Consider the following 25,560-nt stretch of genomic DNA (forward strand, 5'->3'; position numbering starts at 1 on the left):
CTGGGACTGCTATCCCCACTGCACAGTGACCGGGGGTGGAGACCTGGTGCTGGGGATGGGGAAGTCTGGCGTAAGCCCAAGGACCAGGGTGGGGCCGGAGGCTCCAGGAGGCTGCGCTGAGAAGCTGCTCCCAGCACCCAGATCCTGATGCCGGTTAGACAAGGGCCGGGCCTGTGTCCCCACCCACTGGGGGCGTGAGACCATGTGTATCCCAGCCTCACCACACACCTGCTGTGTGACCCAGCACAGGTCTGGCAGCCTCTCTGTTTGAGCATGTCTGAGAGGTGTGCCGCAATTCCCAGAGGCAAGATGATGAATGGGTGTCCCTCCAGAACACAGCAACCACGAGAACCTGGTCCCACATCACACTGAGAAGGACCAGGACCCTGGCTGCCAAGAGGGTAGAGTGAGTCAGAAACAAACCACCCACCTGCCGGTCAGATCACTCGCCTGCCCAAGAGAGCTCAGGGTTGGGAGCAGGACCCGGTGTTGGGTAATTTTCTGCCCACCTCTGGGATTTGACTCCTGGATCCTTGCCATTCAGGTTCGAAGTGACACTGGTGGGCTGAGCAGTGAGGGGCATGAATGTTCTTTGGTGCCACCATGTTGAGGCTAGGGTTGAAGGACCCTAAGGTGATGCTGCTGGCATCATCAGGCCTTCTTTCACTATGGCAAAGGGACACTCTACCATCACTTCAGCGCATTCCTTTTTCCAGATCCTCCCATCCAAGCCAAGACCAGTCCCTGTCCATCAGCCAGTCAACTCGCCAATAAGTCTCCAACAACACCCTCTCAGGGTCCCGAGCAGAGCCTGGCCATGGAACAGGAAGACAGAATCAGAAAGAAGGGACACCATGTCCAGGAGGAGGCCATGGTCAGTAGTGAATCAGGTGGAAGAGAGCCCTTTGTCGTCCCATTCACCCATGTCCCTGGACCCCCAACTGACTGTAGAAGGACCCTTGGGGAATGGCACTCTGCTACCTCCCAGTGACTGGTCAGCACAGCCCATGGGAAGGAAGAATGAACAGGGAGGATGCAGCTGTGGTTGTCTCAGGGCTTCCCACACAGCTCTAAAGAAGAAAGCAGAGGTGAATCACTGAGGCAGCAGACTAGCAAGAGTTGATTTTTTTTTTTTTTTGTTCCCTGATCTTGTTTTCATGTGTCTTTTGCTACATTTAACTTGGTATTGAACAATATTATAGCCAAACTGGGTCCAAAATCTCCCATCAGTACATTTTGAGCTCTGAGTTGTCTGAAGCATGATGCTAGATAAAATGTCACCAAAGCACAACCATTAAATGGTTCAGTGCTTCCCTTCAAATATTCATTCATCAGTTCCAGAAAATTCTCCCCCCACTAATCCTTGAAATATTGCCTCTGATCTCTATCCTTTGCCCTCTCTTTCAGGGACAATGCTAAACCTTCTCTTCCTCTTCATCTCATATTCACTCTTCTATATTTTTCTATCTTTTTATCTCTGAGTGCTACAGTCATGATTATTTCTTCTGACCTCTTCTCTAGTTGGCTAATTCCCTCCTCAGCTGTGTTTAATCTGCTGTTAAACCTGTTCACTCGGTTCTTGATTTTGGTTATTTTTTAATTATTATTTCTAGAGGTTTTACATGATTCTTTTTCAAATCAGCTCTGTCCCATTTTGTAGATTACCATTCCCTGCAGTTATTTTTAAGTATCTTTTATTTCTTTAAACATTATATGCACAATCTTTTATGGTTGTAGCTGATAATTTGAAGTCTTTGAGGGTGTATTTATGTTTTCTGGTGATTTTTTTCTGGTTTTCACTTATATATTGTCTTATTTTCTTATGTATCTGATTATCTTTGACTATGTGCTGCTCATTGTTTTTGAAAAATTATTAGAAAATTTTGGAATTTAGGACAAGTTACCTTTCACTAGGGCACATTTTCATTTTCTCCTGCCGGACATTCAGGAATACTGCTAGTCAAACACAACTTAGTCAAGCTTTAATGCTTGAGGTTCCCTAAACTATATAGGAGAGAAAAACTTAGATTGCAAGATTGTGCAAGGCACAAAAAGTGCCTCAAATTTGTTGGTATTAGAAATGCTCTGGGGCAAAAGTGGTTTCTCCTCTTGCTTACCTGCCTGGATTCCTTCTACCCTCAATTTTGGCCTGGTAACTCTCTTTTATACTGCCAACTCTTTGGTACTTTCAATATACTAAATATATTTTTATCCAACATTTTTTATTGTTTTCAGAAAGTGGATTGGCCCAAATAATCCAGCTAGCCATTACTGGAAACTGAAATCTTCCTTTCATTCATTCAGCTAGTATTTGTGGAGTACTACTATGCCAGGCAGTGTGTTTGGGACCCAGCAGTAAGACAGACAGATGGAAAGAGTTCTCATGGAGCTCACAGTCTCTTTGAAGAGACAGACAATAAACATAGAGTTTCACAATTGATTAATTACAGTTGTGAAGCAAGTTATGGAGTAAGGCAAATCAGGGGTGGAGAGAGTGTCTGACTGGGAGCCATCACCTGGTGTGTGGCCTCAGAGAAGTCATTCATAGGGAGTGACTTTTTGAGCTGATATCTGACACGTGGGATTTAAGCAGTTGAGGGCTGGATCGGGGAAATTGAGACAGAGGCAACAGTATATACAGACCCCCAAATGGGAAGGAGTGTGACATCCTAGGTACTGAAACATGTCCAGCGTGCCCAGAGCAGGATGGGGGTAGGGATAAGGGGTGAGGGAGAGTGCCAGCTGGGTCAGACTACAGAGGCTCTTAAAAGCAATTGTTCAGACTTTGGTCAATATCCCAAGGGCAACAGGAGCCATGAGGAGCCATGAGGGAATAGAAGTAAACTTGCTTACTGAGAAGTTCACTCTGGCTCCTGCATGAAGGATGGATCATGATGAACAAGGGGATATCATAAGGCCAAGAAGGAGGCTCTGTGGCAAAGAGATGAAAGGTGGATGGATTCCAGAGATATTTGGGGGATAAGATAAGAAGTATTTCCACCCAGATGGACTGCAGAATTGCCAAATTAATTCCAGAACGCCTTACCTGAGCATGATTGCTATTCTTCGTTTGCCCCCTAGATCCACTCTACACCCTATTCTCTGCCCTGGAAGTCGGGCCTGCGTGGACCGCATGAGAACCTCCAATGCCTTCTGGCTTCTGGTTGGGTTTCACCAATGGGAGGCACCAACTGGAGATCAGGGGGAGAAAGAAGAGAGAGGTTGGGGCGTTTCTCCCCTGTTCTTCCCCTTCTCCCATTCTCATGGACTATTACTGTTTTGACTCGACTTTGGGGGCCTCAACATCCCTCCTACTCCCCTTAACTCTAGCCACACCTCCACAAACAGTCCCTTTGTTAACATCTCTTTAAGCATGGGGTGAATTTTGTTTTCTGCCAGGACCCGGAGTGATCAGTGATACTCAGGTTTTCTTCTTTTTTTTTTTTTTCTTTTCATTTTCTTTTTTGGTTTAAAGAATCCCAAGAAGCAAATCTGTCTGGGAATCCTGGAGAAGGGCCAGTCCCTCGTGGCAGCTAAAGGGGTGGTGTCAGAGGCCACATGAAGGTCCCTGCTGCTGTCTGCATGCTGTAAGCCAACACCCGCGTGCGTGCACAAGCTAGAGCCAAATGACAAACAAGGCTGTGACAATATTTTGAAGCCACAGCTCCAGAAAGGGACAGAAGTAATTAGGAAAATTAGAAACGTATCCGATATCTTCTTTCTTGGCTGCGCAATCCGTGTGTGTGCATGTGCCAGACGTTCCAGCCCGGGGGCTTTATTTACAGTTTGCATTCAAATTCAGGTTCCAAATACTTCTTGAAAGAAATGTCCAAGTGATGGATGCCAAAGGGCATCTGATTTCTGGGGTGGGCCCCATTGATTCAGTGTCGCGCATAGGTCTGGGAAGAACTCTGTCTTGGCTTGCCTGCTACAGGCTTGATTTCCACCCACCCCCCACCCCACCCCCTCTCCTTTGCCTCCCCTGCTTCCTCCGCCTCCTGAACTGAAATTTGCTTCACTTCACTTTCACTTTAGAGACGTGTGCTGAGGACACAGGATCTCCTCTGAGGTTGACAGATGCTTAGGCATTGTGTTCCAAAGCCTCATGGGTTCATTCAGCACTCACTCCCTGCTGCTCCTATGCCGAAGGCTCAGGCAGAGAGCCCAGTGCAATAAGGAAGATGAAACATGACCTCGTGGGAGAGGTTGCCTGGGTGGGGATGGGTGGTCAGGGAAGATCTCTCTGAAGAAGCAGTGCTCAGTGATGTCCAAGGTGAGAACCACTAGTCCTTCCAAAGGACCATTCTAGAGAAAGTAGAGAAACAATGCGGATGGAAGGGCAGTGTGGCTGGATGGGGGAGGAGCAGGAAGTGAGGTCCGGCAGGGGCGGAGGGCAAAGACCAGGTCACCCAGGGCCCCCAAATGGGATGGGTGTACATTCCAGTTGACCTGGGAGAGTCCTGCTTTCCTCCTGCTGCTCCGTCCCCTTTGACTTGCAAAAAGTTTCCATTTATTCAATAAGTTACACAGTCACCCCACTTAGAAGGCAGAGCGAGAAGTCTAGATTGTATTTTAACTGCAGTGGGAGGTCACTGGAGGATTTGGGGCAGGGGAGTGACAGGATTAGAAACTTTTCACTCATTCTCCAAATATTTACTGAGTGTCAGGTGCTCTCCTAGGCTCTGGGGACACAGCAATGAGCCACACTTGGCAAAACTGCTCTTGTAAAGCTTACCTTCAGGGTCAGAAATGCTGATATCAAACAAAATTTATCAATTCTCCACAGCCCTTGGTGCCCTGGACATGTCAAGGTGCCCATTGGACGGGGTTAAAGATGAAGGCAAAAGAACATCTTGCTGCTACTTTTTCTAAATTTAACAATTGGAAAATCTTCAGCTGCTTCCCATAAACTCTACTCCAAAATTTACCTCCCAGGGGAGGTCTTTGCTGGGAGTTACATTTGGTGTGGGCTGCTGCTAACTCCCACTCTTGCTCACATATGCAGGCATCTGGGGTAGCAGAGCCCTGCTCCATGCTGGGAGCTCTGCTTTTGCCTTTTGAACCAGGCTTATTCTCAGCTATAGGTAACTGGCTTAAAATACTTTCAGAATCACAGTTTGACTGGCCTAAGCATAAAAGACATTATACTAGTACATGTAATAAAAGTTTTTTAATAATCCATGGTATCTGCCTTCAGGCATGGCTGGATCCAGCAGTCCAGACTATGTCATCAGGTGTCCTCCTCTCTCCCTTAATCTCCTGGTTTTTCCATCTTCTGTGCTGGCTTTAGTCTCCTGTTGGGAGTTTTCCAGTAACCCAGGGCCCTCAAACAGACACCCAAATTCCCAGAAGCAGAGCTTCAATTTCTGAATAGTTCCATGTAAAGTCCTGGAATTGTGTTCTGTTAGACCATGCAGTCATCAATGAATCAATCACTGTATCTGGAAGACATTGATTGGCCAATCTTAAGTCACGTGTCCTTCCCCTTACCCCTGTTTGGGGGGGTCATCCCCACTTAAACTGTGTGGAATAAGAGTGGGGAGGGGAAAGGTTCTCTGAGGAAAATCTGGGTGCTGTGGCTGGAAGGAGAGAAAACGGATGCTGGGACAGGCAAAACCATCTGCCCTCTGTCTCAGAAAGAAAAGGAGCCGTGGAGAATGAGAAGAATAACTCCGGCCAATTCCTTCACCCTTGCACCAAAAGAAAAAGCAAGTTTACGGCCTTGGTGGGGGTGGAGAGTGGGTTTCTGGTACTCAGCAGAGGTGGATTTGGCTTAAGATTTGTTCCTGACTTCTGCCTCTGGCTCAGACTGCCGGAGTTTTTTCTCCTCACATGTAACATGGGCCTCCTTGGGCCGTGGGCAGTTCCTGGGGTCTGTGCCCCAGGTCCAGGGAGGAAGGGCTGCAGAGTAGATGTCTGGCAGTATGCTGCAGTCCTAGGGAAGCTGAGCCCCTTCCCACTGATTTCCCACTGATCTCACTGTGGGGAGGGGAGGGTGGAGGACCCAGGACCCGAAGTGTCTGAAGCCTCCAGGTTTTCCTTGGCCTGACAACTTCCGTGCCCTGGGACCAGAGCTGAGGGAGGGGTGCATCTCTGGGGACGGGATGCTGGCTAAACAGGGGAGGGTGGGAGAGGACGGGCACGGACCTTACCCTTTGGGGCCTTGGGATGGGTCTCCAAAGGAATAGGTCACCCCTAGTGCCATCCGCTCACCACTCCCCCCACCATGCCCAGGACACTCCTTGAGGGTGGGAAGGGTGGACCCAGCTGCCGAGTACCACTGACGTGCAGGTGCTTTCTCAAGCCCCTCGGTTCATGCTGGTGGTCGCTTGGGAGGTGGCCCCACCTTCACCCTGCCCATTGGGGCCCACTGGGCTTCACCCAGATTCTCAGAATGGAAATGGTGAAGCAGGGCTCCAACCCAGGTCACCGACTCCACATCCAACACCTAGCTGAAAAGAGTCGGAGGTGGGGCGGGCCACGGCCCTCAGTAGCAGAGCTCTCGCCTGCCATGCCAGAGACCCGGGTTCAATTCCCAGGCCCTGCCCGTGCAGGAAAAAAAAAAAAAGAGTTGGAGGTGGCCTGGGAGGGGCCTGTTAGGTGGGAAATGGGCCTTCGGGAGCAGCCACACGCTGCACTGCTGTTCCAGGCGGGTGGGATCCCCCAGCAGCCCCACCCCCAAGGAGGGGCCCTCCCCAGAGGGCTGGGAGGAGGGCCCCCACTCAGTGTCTTTATGCCGCAAGATGTAAAATAATCCCCTCGGCTGCGAAAAACACATTTTATGGCCATCTGACTCATTTCCCACAATGTTAGCCCCCTCTCCGCCCCCCCTCCCCCAAGCTTAAGGCTTTTGTTTTAAAAAATATGTTGAAAATTTCAAGATGACTTTTAGACATAAATCACTCCCTTGTTCACCCTCGTCCCAGGCCCCCCTCACCTAATTTCTCAAACATTGGCTGCCAGGGCTCAGGAGGACCCATTCCAAGTGGGTGTGGGATGGGGCAGGAGTCTTGGGGCGGCGTGGCCCCCAGATGCCTGTTGGGCATGGAGAGGTGCTGGACGGGCCCTCGGGGAAGGTAGGAGGAAGGTCTCCTCCGCCAAGGGCCTTGGTTCCCATGTGTCTCCCTGGCCTCGGCCACGGCGTCTCTGGTCCCTCCAGTCCCGAGTCTCCTGTGGGCCCCAGCAGCATCTCCGCAGCATCTGGGGACACAGGTAATGTGGGGCAGCCTGCACTCCCCCTTCCCAACTCAGGACGAAGACTCTACAAGGCGGCCTTAGATACTCAGCCTGGATGTGCACCCAGGTCTCACTGCTCCTTCCGGGACAGCTTAGAAAGTGCCAAATCTTAGCCACCCACAGGACCCCACAAGTGAAGCAGGGGGGCCCTTCGATTCCCCCCCCAGATACAAATCTGGGCTTCCAACTGCTCCCCGCACATGCCGGAACTCAGCCTCCTGGTTCCCCTCGGGCTCTTCCTCTCTTTTAATTTTCCTGAAAATCCTGGCCGTGGGTATCAGCACCTCTGTTTCTCAGGAGGAAATGGAACCCCAGACTGCATATGACACATGTCTGCAGAGGGAAGCCTGAGCTCAGACAAGTGGGCAGCTGCCTGGCTCCTGCTGACTCGCAGGACAGTCCAGGAAGGGCCGAGGCTGGGTGGTGGGGCCAGCCCAGGAGGTTCCTGGTTTCTGGCACATGACGCAGCACACCTGGAGGGGCCACCGCCAGCTGCTCACAGAGCCCCTCCCGGCCAGGACCCAACCACTACCAATCTCCAGCACGCTGGAAGCCCCAGTTGGGCAGGGGTCAAGCTCACCTGGGCCAGGTGCTTAGACTCCTGGGATCTGGGGCAAGATGGGGCTCCCATCTCCAGCTGCAGTGAACCCCAATCCCGGGCCCAAGAGCAGAGCAAAGTCAGCACCTGCCAGCTTTGCTAATCTATCCCCCAAGAACTCACCCAGAACTACCTGGCCCTTGTGGGGTCTCTGTGCCAGTGGGCTGGGGTTTCTGGTGCCCGTCGTAAGCTAAAAAGACGCAGACCCACAGCCTCAATTCAGGGAAGGCCTCTTTCTCAAGGACAGGAGGCCTGGGCAGGCAACAGGCCTGTAGGCCCAGAGCACAGTCCTCTGGGAGCCACTGTGGCCACTGGGTCTGCCCACAGGCAGCTCTGGGACTTGGCCCTGGCTCCTGGCTCCCTAGGATTCTGCACCCCAGCCAGAAGCGGCTGGCTCTGGGAGGAAGCCTGGAGGGGCAGGGGGTGTCTTACAGTCATGGTCTCGGCCGGGAGTGCTCCCCTGTCAGGGAGGAACAAGAATTAGGGTCCCCCAGGCTGGCTGGGCAGAGGGTGTCACGGGAAAGGCCAGAGGTGACCTGGACTTCCTTAACCACAGAGAATGACTCAGCTAAATTGAGGAAGATTTCCGTTTGGGCAGAATATTTTTTTCTGCTATGGTAAGAGCTTTCCGCCCACAGGCTCCAGAGGAGCTGGGCACCCCAGAGAGAGGTTTGGGGAGTTTCAGTTTGAATCGTCCATGCCAATTCTTAATCATTATTTTGAAAAGTCAGCTCTTGGTTTTCCAGCAGGTGGTTGGGTCCTGGGGAGCCGAGCCAGGTGCATGCATGCGTGTGTATATATGTGTGTGTAAGTGCACATTTGTGCCTGGAGGATGCTGGGGGTGGGGGTGGGGATCCAAGTGTGAGCATTGCCCTGTGCCTGGTGGCTGCAGAAATGACCTGGATTCTGCAGCCCTCCCAACCCCACTGGCCTGAGCAAGGCCTACGGCCACATCGCTGGGGAGCTACATGCGAGCCGGGCAGCAGGCCGGGCCCTTGCTCATGTCACCTCATTTGACTCTGCCCAAGGAGGTGGGTCCTCCCCAAATTTCAGCGAAGACTCTGGAGTTAAAGCATCAGCTGGACACTGGGGCCAGAATGCGGACCCCAGGCTCTCTAACATTGCCTTGACACCTCTTGATTGCTGTGCTGCCTTGCCCGGCCTATAAGTCCTGGCATCTCTTCACACTGCCCAGGTGTCATTTGCTGGACCAAGAGATCTGAAGGCTTCCTTCCAGCAGCCCCTTCGAGGCGGGCTGTGGTCAGAAGATGGGCCTTCTGGATTCTGGAAGGTAGACACCTCCAGTGCAGGCTCCCACCATCCAGACAGGCTGCGTGTCAGGTGGGGTTGAGGTCTTTCAAGAGTAGGGGCCCGACCCCATCTCTGGGGCTCTGACTTCTGCCCTAACGAGTGTGGCAAAGACAAGCCGTGCATCAGGTACTTGAAGGGGAAGCAAGCTGGCTGCTGTGGGCTCCTTCCTCTTCGTGTTCAGCCCAGGTGGGCTGCCTGGAGGCAGGTGCCTCAGACTGTGGCCTGAATGGCAACAGTGAGTGCTACGAGGGCCGGGAGAAATGTTGGCTCCTGGGATAGTGACTGCCTAAGCCAGAAAGGTGGCCCCACGTTAATGGTGTCTACTCCCCACTTAATGGACCAGTGCAGGGTGGCTCTGCTGCCAGGGCAGAGGCTCAGCCATGGGCCTGGACATGTGTCCTGGCTTGATGCCATCCCCATCCCTCTCGGCCATGGCCCAGTCCACTGACTAGACTCCTGGGGAAGGAGGAGGTGCTGCAGAGGCTGGAGGGAGAAGGCAAGGCCAGCGGCCCCTGGGGTGCTGGCAGTCCAGGGTAAAGGGCAGGTCAACTCTGGCCTGACCAAGGAGCAGGACAGGGGCAGTATGAAGATGAGAGTGGGACTGAGTGACCAAGGGGCCTGATTGGCCAGAGGGCTGAGCTGAGCCAGCTCTAGGCCTCCACAGTGGGCAGGGATGCCAGGTGCTCCTAGAGTGGGCCATAGAATGTTTTTTGAATGCAAAGCACTGTGTGTGCATATGCGTACAAGCACAGACATGCACATCTGTGCCCTCGTTAGTGGGTTTCAGCCTGCCAGCCTCACCCACCATTTGATTTATCTGCTTGTCCAGTACCCCTAAGGATTCTCAGGGACCCAGGGACCAACCAATTCCTCTGCCAGTCACTGCTGTCTTGCACAGTCCTTTCCTCATCTTTTTAAATTGCCTTCTTAACTGCCTCACTGCAGTCAGGTTGCTTTCCTCCCTGGTCCTATTCTTTATTCGCATTTTCTGCACAAATGTTGAGCAGTGCATGGCCCCCTGGCTGTGAGTTTGTGGCATTTCCTGTGCACATTCTGAGATGGGGTATGAGAGTGTGCAAAGCTGGGGGAGACTCACCTCCTGCAGACTTGAGCAGCAAGAGGATTTGCTGGCTCCTGTCGCGGAAAAGTCCAGGGTGAGGCTGGTTTGCAGCACTGCTAGATCTCGGTTGTCAAAACCTGACAACTGCGCTCTGTGTCGTGCCCCTTCATTTTCAGGCAGGTCGCCCGCAAGTAGAACTCCTGGGCTCACGTTCCCCTGCTTGGCCACCTAGGGCAAACAGAGCTCATTTTTTCATTTCCAGCAAAAGTCTCAGAGCTGACCCTCACTGGCCAAGTCTAGGACACATGTCCCATCTCTGGAGCCTGGGGCTGGGTCAGCCTGCCTGAACCAGACGATCTGAGAGAAACTGGGTGCTGCCTCACATGGAGGAAGTAGGTGCTGGACCCCATTCCGAGCTGGAATGGGGTCTAGAACCCTGGACTTGTGTCATACAGATGGGGAAACTGAAGTGAGGACACAGGCCTCTGACAGTCAGTCTTCCCTCCATCTACAGTAATAAGTCAGCCTGGGGTGGGGTCTACACTACCCCACATCCCAAGTCAAATCAGAGTCCACCAAAATCACATTGTCCCTGCTCTGGCCTCAGGAGCCCAGCTCTGATGGGCTGGAGGCAGGGTTGGGGATCCCGGCAGGGGGCTGAGGCCAGGGCTTGAGAACCCCCAGTCACCAACCCCAGTCTTGAAAAGAGAAGCCTGCTTCCCCAGAGGGTCGGGGGGCTGGGGAGAGGGGTGCAAAGAGGACAAGGGCCAGCCTGCAGGGCAGGAACACTGGGTGGTGGGTCCCAGGGCTGGGGGTTCAGACCTCCGGCCACGGCTCCGGGGCCGCAGCTGAGGAAGGGGAGGGAGGCCCAGAGCCCAGGGCAGAAGAGGCCAAGAAGTGGAGGCCGTGAGGGGCCCAGCGGGATCCAGCAGCCTGCGGACACTTGTCCAGAAAGGCCTGTTTGCTCAGAGGCCAAAGAGGTCAAGGCCTGGGTCTGGGATAATCATTAACAGGTGCCGGGAGCCTGGGGACCGCCTCCTCCCCTCCCCACTAGCGGCCACCCTGCACGAGGGGGACCCTGGAGTGCTCCCCTGGAGTGCTCCTCTGGAGTGCCTCAGCTCCAGGAGGTGCTAGCTGTGTGCATGCTCCACCTCCTTCCCAATTTGGGGCAGGCCTGTGCCAGGACCCTCGGGCGCCAAGGCAGGCAAAAGGGCTCCCGAGGCTCTTGGAGGCCGTTGTATTTGCCCAGTCTCTGGAGTGTCATGTCCAGCAAGGAGGGTAGGGCAGAGGTGGCAGCGGGGACAGAAAGCCTTGTTCAGGAGGAAAAGGGGCACACTGTGCACGAAGGGTCAGGTGATGCCTGGTTTTCTGGCTGGGCACAGGTTTAGTGGCAGAAGAGGGTGTGAGGGGCAGTCAGGCTGGCTCGCGGTGGTCTGGACTGAGGGCTCCCCAGAGGCTGACCCTGCTCAGGGACAGCTGAGCTCTGCATCACCGTCCCCACCACCTCCAACCATCTCAGTGCCCCAGGGAGAGCTTCTTCCCTCACCAAGGAGCAGGTGCTGACAGAAGAGCTGTAGCTGCATTAGCAGCTTTTGGGCTGCAAATCCCTGCTTTGTCCTGCAGATTAAGCCTCCCTACCCAGGGGAGGGCGGAGAAGGGAGTGCCCAACGGTGGGGTGGGGGTGGTGGGGGGTCTCCCAAGGACAAGGACCTGGGAGCAGGGAGGCTGCTCGCCCTGTCTGGGGTCAGCCCTCAGCCTGACCCAGGACATGCGGCCATGCCAAAGGTCCTGGGGGTGACAGGAGACAGACAGAGCCTTGGCATTTGCACGGCAAGCAGCTGCTTTCCTTAGACCCTGAGCCAGCACCTCTGGGAGGGTTTCCGGGCGTCTCCCCGGGGAGTCTTGTTCAAGTGCGGGTCACTCGGCAGGCCCCATGGCCCAGGATTCAGCATTTCTAACAAGCTCCAGATGAGACCAAAGCTCCTGGAACCCTTGAGGCGAGCAATGCTTCTAGAGAGTCCACCCACAAGGCAGAGCTCACCCCAAGATTTTTGTATTTCTTTGCTGATGCCTTGGGGGATGGAGCCAGTGGAGGGAGGGTCGTAGCCCAGCCCCGGGTGGGGAGAATCTTGGGGGCAGCCTGGGCCTCATGTGCTCACATGGCGAGAAGGGCTCACCCTGCCTCCACAGCCGTATCGGGGAGTCCAAACCCAGACACCCCCAGTCCATGCTGCCCGGGAGGGGAAACGCTTGGGAAAGGCTTTTGGGCCGGTCCTGAGGGTTTGCTCAGGTTAAGCCTTTCTGCAGTTGCCTGGGAAAACAGCCGCGGCGGGCAGGGGCAGCCTTGCTGTCCTGGGCACCGTGCAGCCCAGACCCTCCAGGGTCCACTTCAGGACACAATTACTCCCTTTTTAAGGCACCGCTTCTGCCCCCAACCAGGAAATCCTGAACCCAGGCTGCCAGCCCCTCCCTGAGTCAACACTGAAAAGGAAGGTGGGGAGGAGGGGACAGGCCACAGGACATACTCAGGCCGCACCAGCCCCAAGAGTCCAGGCCGGAGAGTGCCGCTTCCCACACACACACATACTTGCACTCACGTACGCATACATGCACAGACCCACGGGCACACAACCGCACGTGCACTCACAGCTAGATACACATTCAGTCATGTGTGCACACACACTTGTAGTCACATGCACACTCATAGCCACACATGCACACACATGCAGTCACACTTGCATATGTGCACACAGACACAACTCATGCACGCACACACTCGGCTGTGCTCTCCCGGCCCCGGCACGGTCTCATGCCCTCCCTTGCAGCCACACTGTGTCCAGGAGCCAACACTTCCGGCAGCCCAGGAGCTCTGAGACCTGAGCGTCTGCCTGCACTGGGCATCGACAGGAGAAGACCCCTTTGGGTGAAGGGCTTTTCCAGAAGACAAAAACAATTGACCTGCAGGGGTTTTCCAAGAAAACAGAGCACACCCTACAGGGTCGCTGATAAGCAGCACCTGGTGAGAAAAGCAGTAGAGAGAGTGATCAGAAGGGACAAACGCACCATGCCAATCAATGTGCATCTGCTCCCCACTTTGGAGGACCCCCCTAAGGGAAATGGAAACCTAGTGTCAGCCAATCAGAACATTTCCTCACTTGCTTCTGCGCTGGCCCTATAAGAGCTTCCCCTTTCCACCTCCTCCACAAACTCTCTTCTACTTTCTGAATGGGTTGCTGCTGGATTCACGAGTCGCTCAATAAAGCTGTGTGATCCCAAATTGCAGGAAAAGTTTTCCTTTTGTCAAGGCTCAGACCAGGTGTTGTTTTTAGGGCCAAACCCTGCCAAGGACATCCCAGTGCCCTGGGGAGATGGGAGCCGGGTAGAGGGAGGGTAGCATCCGACATGCCTCTGAGCCTGGCCGGGAAGGGGCTTGAGGTACTTGGGGCCCCGCTGTGGGAGGGGCACCTCTCGCCTGTTCCCTGTGGCTCTGCCTGCTTGGACGGGTCCCGGGGGGGACACAGAAGAGCCTCAGGATGGAGTGGTCGGGGCTGACTTCAGGACCCAGGCAGGTCACCGCCACTCTGCTGCCTGCCTCATCTCCAGGCTCACCTCCGCCGCTCGCTGAGAGCCGGCCCCGGCGAGACGGCCTGTCCTCAGCTCCGGTCTCCCGGGCGGGCAGGCAGCCCTAGGACGTGCCCGCACACGGCTCCCCCGCGGCCGCACGCCAAGGCAACGCCAGAGCCCGGCCAAGAGCAGCAGTCTCTGGGCCTGCCCACCGCCCACGGGCTGCCTAGCTTTCCATACCTGCTCCAGCAGAGCCCCAGCCCTCGGCGCCCTGGCAGGACTTGTCTCCCCTCCTCACGCCCCCTCCCCGCGGGGACAGGTATCTCACACCAGGGGCAGCCGCCAGGGGTCTTTGCCAACCTCAGCCACATGTCAATCTTGGCCCCAAAGGCCTTCCAGGTCCTTGACCTGTTGCTGGCCACACATGTGGCCCTTGACACTTGTCACTGCCCCTCACTTGAGCTTCAGCTTCAGAGTAGAACGATCTCTATTCTGTTCTCCCAGCATCTTGCTTTTGCCTCCAGGCCTCTGGATCATCACGTGGCTGGCCCCTTCTTGTCACCCAGGGTTCAGCTCGAGGGCTCCCTCCCCAGGAAGGCCCACGAGAATCACCCTCAGTCATGCCTCCTTATTCCCTGTTCTTGATCTCTGACATGGCCCTGCTCTACTCATCTGTCATCTGTCTTCCCTGCTAGAGCATCAGCAACATGAGGCCAAGGACTACATCTGTCTCACTCACAGCCTGGAAAGGGCCAGCCCAGCAGGTGGGTGGCCGTCCACCAGCACTTGTTGGGCGAATGAATGAATGAGAGAGGGCAGCGCTGAACCCAGAGGCATGAGAGAATTTGGAATGGCCACACGTCAGGCATGTATCAGGCCTACAAAGGGATGCTGGGGGCTCCTGAGGTCTCTCTGGCTGACATGAGGCAGGCAGGCCCGGCTGAGTGGGTGAGGGCTAAGGTTGGGATCTGGACCCAGGCCCTTTGTTGCTGGTGGAATAGGCTCTGCTCTGGCTGCCTGGAGGAGCCCTGCACCCTGCAGAGCCCCTGGCACATAGTTTCCGGTACTTGAGCCCTACCAGCAGGTATTGCCACAACGTGGTCCAGGACCTTCTGCTGCCTGGAATGCGTCCACTGTTCACCGGGCCAGTCCTGGATCCAGCCGGAGCCCTCTCCCAGCCCTGAAGTCCCCTCCTCACTGCACACAGGCCCCAAGACCCAGGGTTGCTCCTCTGCCAGCTTACACAGGGACAGACTCGCTAGCCTGGAGTGGCCCTCAGCAGCTTCAGGCACTTAATGGGCTTCTCGGGGTTCTCAGCCTTGGTCAGGCTGAGGGGTGGATGAATAGCCTTGCCAGAGGTCAGAAAGATGGGGTTAGGCAAGGGGTCAGGCAGAGATGGGAAGGGGGCCTTGCTTTGTTAGCTAGTGGGTCAGCTCAGCACTCATTTGCTGGCTCCCCTCATTCCTTCATATTGGGGTGGGGTGGGTCTCTGCTCCCTCTCCTTCCACACAACTGCCAGGTACCCAGAGGGAGGACTGACGGGGCTGGTCTCCAGAAGGGATGAGGGAGGACATACTTGGGTTTTCACCCTAGACCAGGTTAACCTATTACAACCCGCAGGCCAAACCTGCCCACTGCCTGTTTTTGAACAGCCTGTGAGTTGAGAAGGATTCTTACATTTTTAAATGGTTGGGGAAAAAATTTAAAAGAAGCGTATTTTGTGACACATGAAAATGTTATGAAAAATTCTCATTTTAGTGTTCCAACATAAAGTTTTATTGGAACATAGCCACTCCATTTGCTGATGTACTTCTTATAGCTGCAATGGCAGGGCGGAATGCAAAGAGATCATATACCCTGGAAAGACGAAAATATTTACCATCTGGCCCTTTCCAGAAAATGTTTGTTGCCCTCTGCCCTAGACCCTCCACCCACCAGCCAACTGGCTGGTTTGTAGGCAAACCATCTCTGCTCCCAGGACTCGCTGTTTGCAAAACATCTCCTTGTTTGCAAAATGGGGTGAACAGTGCTTCTCTCGGAGAGCAGCAGCAAGGAGTCCAGAGTTCACTGTCCACCACCACGTGACAGGGCCGTCCCCTCCTCACTCTTCCTTGCATTATTTTATTCATTTGGTCAGTGAATATGAACTGGGCACTTATTTATTCTGCGCCCAGTGCGGGGCTGGCCAAGGCTCAAAGGACACATGTGCAGGAGCAGGGAGTCCAGGGAACCCAGCCCGAAGTGCATGGGAGCCTCCCAGAGGGAACAGTGCCCAAGCTAAGTCTTAAATTTGCCAGGGGGACAGGAGCTGGGTAAAGCATTTTAGGTGGAGGGAACGGTACAGAGGTTTAAGAGGGTAGCAAGCCTGTACCTTGGGGGTTGGAAGGGTTCACGGTATGGGACTATGGGATGAAGGATTTGGAGCAATCTGAGGTCACTCCCCATCACCAGCCCTGCCCCCATATAGGTCTGGCTTCAGGTGCCACTGGTGCCGCCAGCGGTGACTGCAGGAGGATCTGGCAGGGCGAGGTGGGGCACTGAGGGCAGGGGCTGGGGTGCCGCTGGAAGCGGAGGAGCCAGCCAGGTGGGTTGGGACCTGGGGGCTTGGCTGGGCAAGGTCGGGGGCTGTGGGGGCTGGGGCTGCCCTGATCTGCCCCCCTGGCCCCAAGACAGCTGCTGGAGTCCAGGGCCAGGGCAGGCTGCCACAGGCGGGGAGCTGGCAACAAAGGCCTATTCTTCACAGTTTAAAAGAGAGTCTGAAAACCTGTCCGACTTCCAACTCTTTAGATGCTCCAGGATGTTTCCCCTTTGGAGGCTGCTTGAGATACCTGTCAGATAAGGGCCCGGTGTGAGGAGATTTAATTATGGCCCCGAGACTTCGGTGTGAACAATTGGCCAAGTGTTTGCATTGCTACACCCCCTGCCCCGGTGCTAATGGGGAGCTCAAGTTGGGTGCCAGCTAGTGGGTCTGGGTGACCCTGGGCTTTGCTGTCTCCCTATGTGGCCGTCCCTGGAGAGGAGGAGGGAGGCAGCAGGTCCCAAGCTCAGCACGCATCCCTGCAGTGTGGCTGCCAGGTTTTGGTCCCAGGACACCTTCTCCTCCATGTGGCCCCGGAATACTCTCTTGTAAATGGCCATGATGATCACCGGGCACTAAAGGACAAAGTGTCATTGAGCGCCTGCACAAGAGAATACTCAGTACAAGCTGGGAAGGGGCCGTGATGGGCAGCGGGTAGCCTTTTGGGGTCCTGACCTCGAGCCCTGCAGCTAGCCCTTGGAAGGAAGCAGCCAGCTCCCCAGCTCCACCCTGGACCAGCCACAAAAGCAGGGAGGGGGGCCAAGGGCTCGGCTTCTCGGGAGACCTGCCCACTTTCATCCTAGCCCAAGGCACGAAGTGCTGCTCACAGGGGGCCTGACCTGGCTGGAGTCACCCCTCCTGTGGGTGAGCAGAGCTGGCCGCATGGGTCAAGGTCATCACCGAGGCGATGGCTTGAGGTCAGCCCTGTGCACGCTCCCTGGCATCCCAGGCCCACCCCGCTTCTGGTTCCCGGGCCCTGGGGCCTGTGCACAGCCATGTCTCCCACATCCGCATTGGGCACCCCCGAGGGTAGGCCCAGGGGCTTAGCAGGGCATGACTCAGCTTCATTTGGGGAGCAACTCTTCAGGGCGGAGGCGGGGAGCAGAATGGGGCTGGAAGGAGAGAGAACTGGTGGCCCTCAGACACACACACAGCCACATGCTCACACAGGGAGACACGCACGCTCGCACGCCGTCCCCACATCCCACGCGATCCCACCACGCGGAGGCACACTCATAGGGCACACACACAGGGTGCTCCCAGCCGGACCCGCCCTCCCGCTGCTTCAGCAGCCAGGAAGCTGCTCAGTTCCTACAGGGCCACGCGGAGGCCTCGTGTGCATGCGCGTGCGTGGGCCACGGTGGTGCTGGGCACACCCTTACCCTGCCTGTGAGGGTCTGTGTCACAGGCCAGTACTCCTGGGGAAGGAAAGGCCAGGGATCCTGAGGTCCCCTGTCCGAGGCAGGAGGACCCCACCCCACCCTGGCGTGGGGCAGAGGCTCCATCCCAATAGCCAGGGTCTGCACCTCAGAGTACCCCCCACCCCCAGGGGCCCAGACAAGCCTCTCCCTCCTCTGTGGGATGTCCCTTGGGCTAGGGTGACCAGCCCCCCACTGGGCCTCCAGTTGAGACCCGGAGGCCATTTTGAACTGTGATGAGAAGAGGAAGTTCCTGCAGCCCCAAAACAGAAACAGGAAGCTGGCAGGGGGGTACAAGGATAGGGAACGGGAAGGGGGACCCAGGCACCCTGGCAGATGCCCCAAACACCACAGCCCCCCCGAGCCCCTCACCAAGTGTCTGGGCCCCTCCAGGCGGTGGCCAGGTCTGGGTATCTCTGGGGGACACGGAGGCCACCAGCCTCACCCAGGACCAGCCGTGCCAGCCCGATGTGGGGGGCGCGCTGAGGGTCCCTCGGGGGTAGCCCATCACCTGCCAGGTGCACAGGCTGCAGTGGTTCCGACCGGGAAGCCCCCGGGTCTGCACGGAACTCCCTGTCCGCCCACGCACTTGGGGCTGGGGTTGCTGGGTGGATTTCTCTCAGGGCGGCCCTTGTCCACCGACCCACCCGGCCAATCCCCTGACCAAGCTCTCCACCGCCCGGCTGTCTGGCTGTGAGTCTGTCTGGCCGTGTGTCTGACTGTGGCTCCGCGGGACATGACAGGCTCGCGGCCCCCGCCCTCACTTGGGACTGTCCCGGGCACCTCCACGGAGGCGGGAAGCCTGAGCGCGTCCCAGGGCGGACACACTGCAGCCTCCCACCACGCCCCGGGCCGCAGCGTCCTCAGCTGGTGCCCCAGTCTCCCCTCCTATCCTGTGGGTGCGGGACAGTGAGCGAGGAATGCAGGGGGCCCAGTCCGAACAGAGGCAAGTCAGGGTCCAGAATCCTGCACCAGCCACCAGACATGGGGCGTCTCCTGGCTCCTGCAGGGCGGGGGCCCGGGAAGAGGTGGGTGGGAGGCTGGAGGCTGGGCCTCTCGGGGTTTGGAGGCCTTGGCAGGAGGACGCTGGGGGCGTGGGGGTGGGGGGGGAACCAGGGGGCCAGAGAGACAGATGTCACCAATTTCGGTTCTGCCCCAGCTGGCCTGAGGACTCTTGGGACTTCCCAAGGTGGAAGGACAGACTGGGGGCTGGAGCCCGGGCTGGGCCTTCAGGAGCCTCTTCTTACCCTTGCTGGGAGCTGCCTGCAAGGGGGACTCTGGGGGGCTAGGGGTGGAAGGAGGGTGCCCTCCTGGGGTCCCTCCCTCTCCCCAACCCTCCAGAGTAGTTTCCCGAGGCACCCTGAGCTCAAGGTGATGGCAGCAAAATAATTTGGGGCCTATTTGTGAACCCTCCCCCCCAAAAATGGAGGCTTTATGGGTATAGCTATTCCAGAAGCTTCTGGAAAAGATTTCCAGGATAGGAGGGAAGGGTCCCCTGCTGAAAGATGAGGCTGAAACCACAAGCCCCCCTTGGCCTTCCCCGAATGGCTCCATCTTCTCAGCTCCTTATGCTCATCCTCCCACGAAGGAAAGCAGGGCACGGGCAGGGCGGGTGAGGATGCCCCCTGCCTGGGCCCCGGCCGCCCCTCCTTGGGCCCGTGCTGGCGGGTGGTCAGCACCTGGGTCAGCAGGGGAACGGCCCACCCCCCGGCCGGGGAGCACATCTGACCAGACAGCATTCTAGGAGATCAGTTGTGAAACTTGCTTCAAACCCCCAAACCACAAAAACGGCCGATTTTCCCAGCCCCGTTCTCACGTTTCTTAGATCAGCAGAGGAGTCTTCAGCATTTCCATCTGAGAGAAGCCAGGCCAGCCGCCAGCCGGCCCCCAGGGACCAAGGCCCCAGTGTGTGGAGCCCGGGGTGCCATGGAGACCCCTCCCGAGCACAGCAGGCCGGCCAGCGCATTTGTGCATGTGGGGTCTGGGGAAGGACGAGGCTGGGCCTTAGAAGGAAAACTGGAAATCAGGACCGAGGGAAACCTAGAAGCTGCTAGGGCTGTCTGGTGGGGGTAAATTAAGAGCAGCCCTCCTGGAGTGGAGGGAATCCAGGGGATGAATCGGAAGGCTGGTTACTAGGCAGGTGACCTTGAATTTGAAAAGGAGGGCACAGAGGCGCCACCTTGCCTCGCAGGAGTGGCTCTTCCATTCGCTCCCACTTAGGTAGACAAGCGGTCACTCGCCAAGCAAGAATTCACTGGGGACAGACACTCCAAGAGGTGACCGAGGACCCTGGGGATGGGCTGCTGCTTTTCTCAGCTGGGTTTTTGTCATCACAGAAAGTGAGAGGCTGCGCCTAAGAGCTTTGGGTGGCACGCTGTCTCGAAGCCGCAAAGCCCCCATTCCCTGCTAATCAAGCCTGTCCCTGCACCACACGCCTTCCCGCTTTCTCTGGCCAGATGCCCCACCCAGTCCCTACCCCAGAAATGAAGCGGGTGGGGTCCCTCCTGCCCACTCAGTGGACTCGGCCTGGACCAGGCCCTGCTGGCACCCCAGCTCCTGTCCGCACCACCCTTGCAGCCCACCCCACGGCCTGCATCTCCGCGCCCCACCTTGTTTCTCGCTGGAACGTCCCTGAGCCTGAGAGGGGAAAGTGGATTGACTGAAATGGTGATTCTGAAAGTGAAATGGTGACGAGAACAATTCTCAGCTTTAGCTCTGTATCTGTCCTTCCAAGCCTCCCCCTAATTGTACTGTGACTTTTCTTTAAAATGCCGGGTAATGGATGAGCCTTAAAGATCTCAGGTTGAGTGAGATGAGTCAGACGCGAAAGAACAAATATTGAATCATCTCACTCATACGAAATACCTAGAACATGCAAATTCACGGAGTCAGAAATTAGAATACGGGTCACTGGGGTAGGGGTTAGTGATGGCGACTTGCTGCTTAATGGAAACAAATTTCTGTTTCGGGTGCTGGAAAAGTTTTGGTGATGGGTGGCAGTGATGGCCCTTAGACTTAACACCCCTGAATTGCATCCTTGAAAGTGGTCAGCATGGAAGGTTTAAAACGATAGGACTGTGCAATGCAAAGAGTGAACCCTACTGTGAACTATGAATATTAGTCAATAATATAATTATAATCATATTGGTTCACCCACATAGCAAGTGTGTACTGCACTAGTGCAAAATGCGAATGGGGAAAATTGCATGTGGAGGGAGGTATATAGGAACTCTACTTTCTACGTGCTTTTTCTACCTACAACTGCTCTAAAAGATAAATTTAAAAACAATGAATAGAAAAGAAATGCTGTGTAAGAGGTGGGTGACACTGTGGCCCTTAGACTTCCCGTGGTCTCGTTAGTATGGGCTCTTAAAGTATGCACGGGGTGTGAAAGCCACTTGTCTGTAAGGTGTACTACTGTGAGATCCCTGCCAGAGCCCCAAGTCTCCTGGTTGGGGGGCCTGTTACCTCTGAAGCCAAGGCCATGGCAACCAAGTTTAGGAGGCCTCTGGACTGGGGGAACCCCGCCTGCGGGGCAGGGTCGGGGACAGATATCAGTTCACCTATGGGGCGCACAGCAGCTGACGAAATGCAATGCTAGAAGCTTGTGGTGTGTGCATGTCTCAGTCTTTCTGTGTCTCTCTGTGTATTTAAGTTTGCATGCCCCTGTCCGTGGTCTGTCTGGGTGTCCGTTGACATGGGAGTTTCGGCACCTCGTCTGCAGATGCTCTGGTGCCCTGTGTGTGTGCCTGGGAGCCTCCATGTCTCTGGGCATCTGTTCATCCAACCACTGGGTGTCTAACACGGGCCCCGTAGTGCCCGTGGCCCGGTGGGAGGTGGGCAGTGCATGAGGAATGGCCCCTGGAACAGAAGAGTCCCGACGGTGCCATATGTGGGACACATGCTGGGAAGGACGGTGCAGAGAACCAGAACCCCATAACAAGGGGCTTGATGTGGATGATCCGGGGAAGGGACATGAAAGCACGTGACCTGGGATGTGAGGGGTCAGCTGGGTGGATGGTGGGGGAAAGTGTTTTCCAGGCAGAGGGAACAGCATAGGCGAAGGCAGGGGTGCTGAGGAAGGGTAAGGAGGCCAGTGCAGCAGAGGGAAGGGAGCTAGGGGACACAGGAGGCGAGGGCAGGAGTAGGCAGGGGCCTGATGCGCAGGCTGCAGTGACATTGGAGGGCTGAGCCTGAGAGCTGTGCCAGGGCTCCATCAGGAAAGTAACCCATTCACGTGGCATTCACTTCTGCTGAGAGGACAGCGGGCTGCGGGGCACCGGACCAGGCCAGAGCCACTGTCTAGCAAAGAGGGACAGTGTCTAGGGTGTAGGGGTGGGGGTGGGGAGATACGGACTGGCCCAGGGACGAGAGGACAATGGAAGGCTGAGATGCAGGGCTTGGTAACGATGAGGGATGCAGAGGGGTGAGGAGGCTTTCCGGGTTTTAGGAAGCCTGTATGTGGGCCCACCTGTGCACTCATGTACTTGCCTTGTAAAGTGTGCATGAGTGTGGGTGCGCACACACCTGTCAGGGGTTTGGGTCCAACCCGCTGCCCTCTTCCCTCTCCAGTCTCGCGTCCGGTGTCCCCACCTCCTCGCCACGGACATGACAGTGATGGTAAGAAGGTCTCGGTGTCGCAACTGCACTTCCTCTCGAACCCAGGGCTGCCGGAGATCAGCGAGAGCCCCGTGTGGCACCGGGAGATAACACTCCCCTCCCCCGTTTCCTAATCTGATTCATTCCCAACTGATAATGGGACCAGCGCCCGGAGGCGAGGAGGAGATGCCCCAGCAGGCCAGCTGAGACTGCTGCCTGCAGGGCACTGGGGGCAGGTCCAGGGCCATCAGAGACCCGGGAAACGTGCAGGGACAGGCAGACGGACACACAGAGAGAAGGAGGGGTGGGGGGAAAGAGAGGCAGACAGACAAAAGCAGAGACAGGGGTGCCACACATAGACAAACAGTGAAGGGAAAAAGGAAAGGGAGAGAGGGGAAAATAGCAATAGAGAGACAGACAGGCTGACTGATAGATGTGTCCTATATAGACAGAGATGTGTAAGTAGAGATGCAGAGAAAATAAGAAGGACAAAGACCGAATGAGAGAGAGAGAAGTGGCCCAAGTTCAAGAGGGATGGGGAGAGTAAGAGCACAGTAGAGGTGGAGGTGATGAGCCGGACAGAGGGGGCAAGGGGCCCCCCTGGCCCTCCCCAGGTGCTGTGCCTGCTGCTCCCACCCCTGCCGGGCTCAGGCCCCCTGCGGGGACTGGAGAGGAAGGTGCAGCAGCCGCAACCCCCCACACTGCATCCCCTGGCCAGCCTGAGGCGCCCCGGCCTCAGAGCCGCAGGGAGAAAGAGCTGAAACAGGGGGCTGCCCCCAGCCGGGAGGGGCTGACTGGGCCAGTCCACGGGGCTCCAGTGGCTGGAGAGGGCTCACCAGGAGGAGGGCCTCAACCAGGGACAGAGGAGAACCTTGGGGCTTATTTGTTTCCTGGGGGGCCTGGTGGGACTGAAGCTCAAGGCAGAAGGGACTGGGCGGAGTGGGAGCGGCTCACTCAACGTCGCCTGGTGGGAGGTGGGCACCCGGAATAGGCAGAGTCCCGATGGTGCCATATGCGGGACACATGCTGGGAGGGATGATATGGGGGCCCAGAAACCCCAAGACAAGGGACCTGATGTGGACGATCCAAGGAAGGGACCTTAGATGAGAGTGGGTCAGGAGGGTGGCAGGGACCTGAAGGAGGCAGGGGGCAGCCGGGTACCAGCCGAGCCAGCACCCTGGGGCTGGCCCGGGCTCCTCCCTGCGCCCCTCCCAGGCCAAGGGCTCCTCTGGGGTCACAGGCTGGGGTCCCGTGCTGGGAGGCTCAGAGTTCAGCGGAGGAGGAAAGAAGGGACCCTGGCCACTTCCCTCGCCCTGGGAGTCCCTAGCCCGAGCCCCTGTCCTCTCCTTAACAATAGACACCACCTAAGGGACGTCAGGAGCTAGGGGGCTACCCAAGGAGGAATAGGGTTCCCTGGAGCAGATGAAAGGGGGTTGAGGGCTTCCCCGAGGGGCAGGGGGTGCAGGAACTGCCTGATCAGGGGTGGGGTGGGCAGTGTCTGGGAGGGAGTGAGAGGCAGGGGCCAAGGAATGAATCTCAAAATCTTCATGGACCTCATTGCTGGGGGACGGAGAGCCTGGGTGGCTCCTGAGCAGGGTCCCGCAACCCTCCAGCTTCTGGGACCCCCAGCCCCAACCCATGCAGGGCGATGGTACACCACCCAGCCATATCCAGCCGGCGCGCCCCTGCCTCAGGCTGCTGACCAGGGAAGGCTCTCCTCTTCCCTCGGAGGACAGCCGCCCCTCTGATTTGGCAGTGCCCGCCCTGATGCCCTGCCTGCCGGCGACCACAGGAAGCGCTGCCCCAGCTCAGCACTTCCCTTTTCTGAAATCTGCCCCTGGCAGCCCGGTGGCCAGGGAAGGCAGACTTCCCGCTGCCCCCACCCTGGGTTCTGCCCGGCAAACACAAGTGGTTTGTTCCTGAGCTGCCCTGGGCAGAGGTGACCTTCTTGCCCCAACCACACATCAGTTATTTATCAGAACAGGAAAGATGTCACGAGAGATATGTCCTCAGCCCCCGGCCCGGGAGGCTCCGGCCTGCTCCAACAACCGCGCGTCTGCTCACCACATCACACGGTCCAGCGTGGCGGGCGCGTGCGGGCCTCACTGCAGAGGGTGCCTCCCGGGTGGGGAGGACGGGATGACTGATGCTACCTGGATTCTGGATTCTGGGCCCAGGCCAGACCCTGTGTGCAAGGTGGCTGCAGTCAGGGGAAGCTTCCTGCAAGAGGGGACGCCCTCCTGCAAACGCTCGGCCTCTCACGGTGGCTGGTCACATGACGTCCAGTGTCCTTTGGGTCCTCTGGGAGTCACCCTTCCTCCAGATTCGCCCTCAGCCCGTGGCAAGTCCTAGGGTTCCTCTGTGACTGCCGCTGGGACTACCCTGACATCAGAGCCTCAGGCTGCCCCCCTCCGCCCCATGCCTCCATTCCTTGGCAAAGATCGTGCTCAGCCCCTAGAGTTGAGGATCCATTGGAAGGGAAGAAGCCACTATCAGGGATTCTCGACAGTGGCACTGTTGATATAAATTCTATGTTGCTTGGAGAACTGCTCTGTGCATTGTAGAATGTTTAGCAGCAACCCTGGCCTCTGCCCACTAGATGCCAGTAGCTTTTCCCACCTACCCCCCCCACCAGTTGTGATAATCAAACGTGTCTCCAGATATTGTTAGATATGCCCTGGGGTGCAAAAGTGCCATTGACTGGGAAATATTGACCTAAATTCATCAGACTGTCCTTGACTTCCATGGCTAGAACGTTCTGAGTGTTGACTGATCTGTTTAAACTTTTGGGCTAGAAAGTCATGGACTGAAGAGGCTGTCATCGGTCAGGATCTGGGGTTCTTGGGAATTTGAGGACGCGCCTGTCTTGGGGTTCTGTGCCATAATACTCCATCTGGGGTTCTCTCAATAGTGACAGAGAGCCCTAAGTCAGAAGGGACCCCTGTTACTAGAAGAGGGGCAGTGAAGCTGGGAGATTTCATTCAAAAGAGGCTCAAGGAGATACACTGCAGGCATGAATGAATTCACCTTGGAGCCAGGAAGCACCCCAGGTCATAGGTTAGAAGGGCCAGAAGGCTTCATAATCAGGACAGAACACACACTGGCTACAGGGTCTGGACCCCCATAAGATTGCTGGAACTGATCCCCTTGCATAAAGCCCAGGATTGGCAGCACTACCCCCAGCAAAGGGGACTTG

General features: G+C 56.5%; 1 long non-coding RNA gene across 1 annotated transcript; it reads right to left on the reverse strand.

Annotated features, from left to right (window-relative positions):
• Positions 1–5,088: 5,088 nt before the first annotated feature.
• On the reverse strand, positions 5,089–24,634 carry LOC143660253 (uncharacterized). The gene is made up of 4 exons (XR_013163894.1): positions 24,429–24,634; positions 10,242–10,433; positions 6,938–7,200; positions 5,089–5,441 (listed from the first exon to the last, which is right to left on the reverse strand). It is a non-coding gene; the product is annotated as an uncharacterized LOC143660253 (long non-coding RNA).
• Positions 24,635–25,560: the final 926 nt, after the last annotated feature.

This window comes from Tamandua tetradactyla, chromosome 16 (genome assembly GCF_023851605.1).
Source record: "Tamandua tetradactyla isolate mTamTet1 chromosome 16, mTamTet1.pri, whole genome shotgun sequence".
Lineage (NCBI taxonomy): Eukaryota > Metazoa > Chordata > Mammalia > Pilosa > Myrmecophagidae > Tamandua > Tamandua tetradactyla.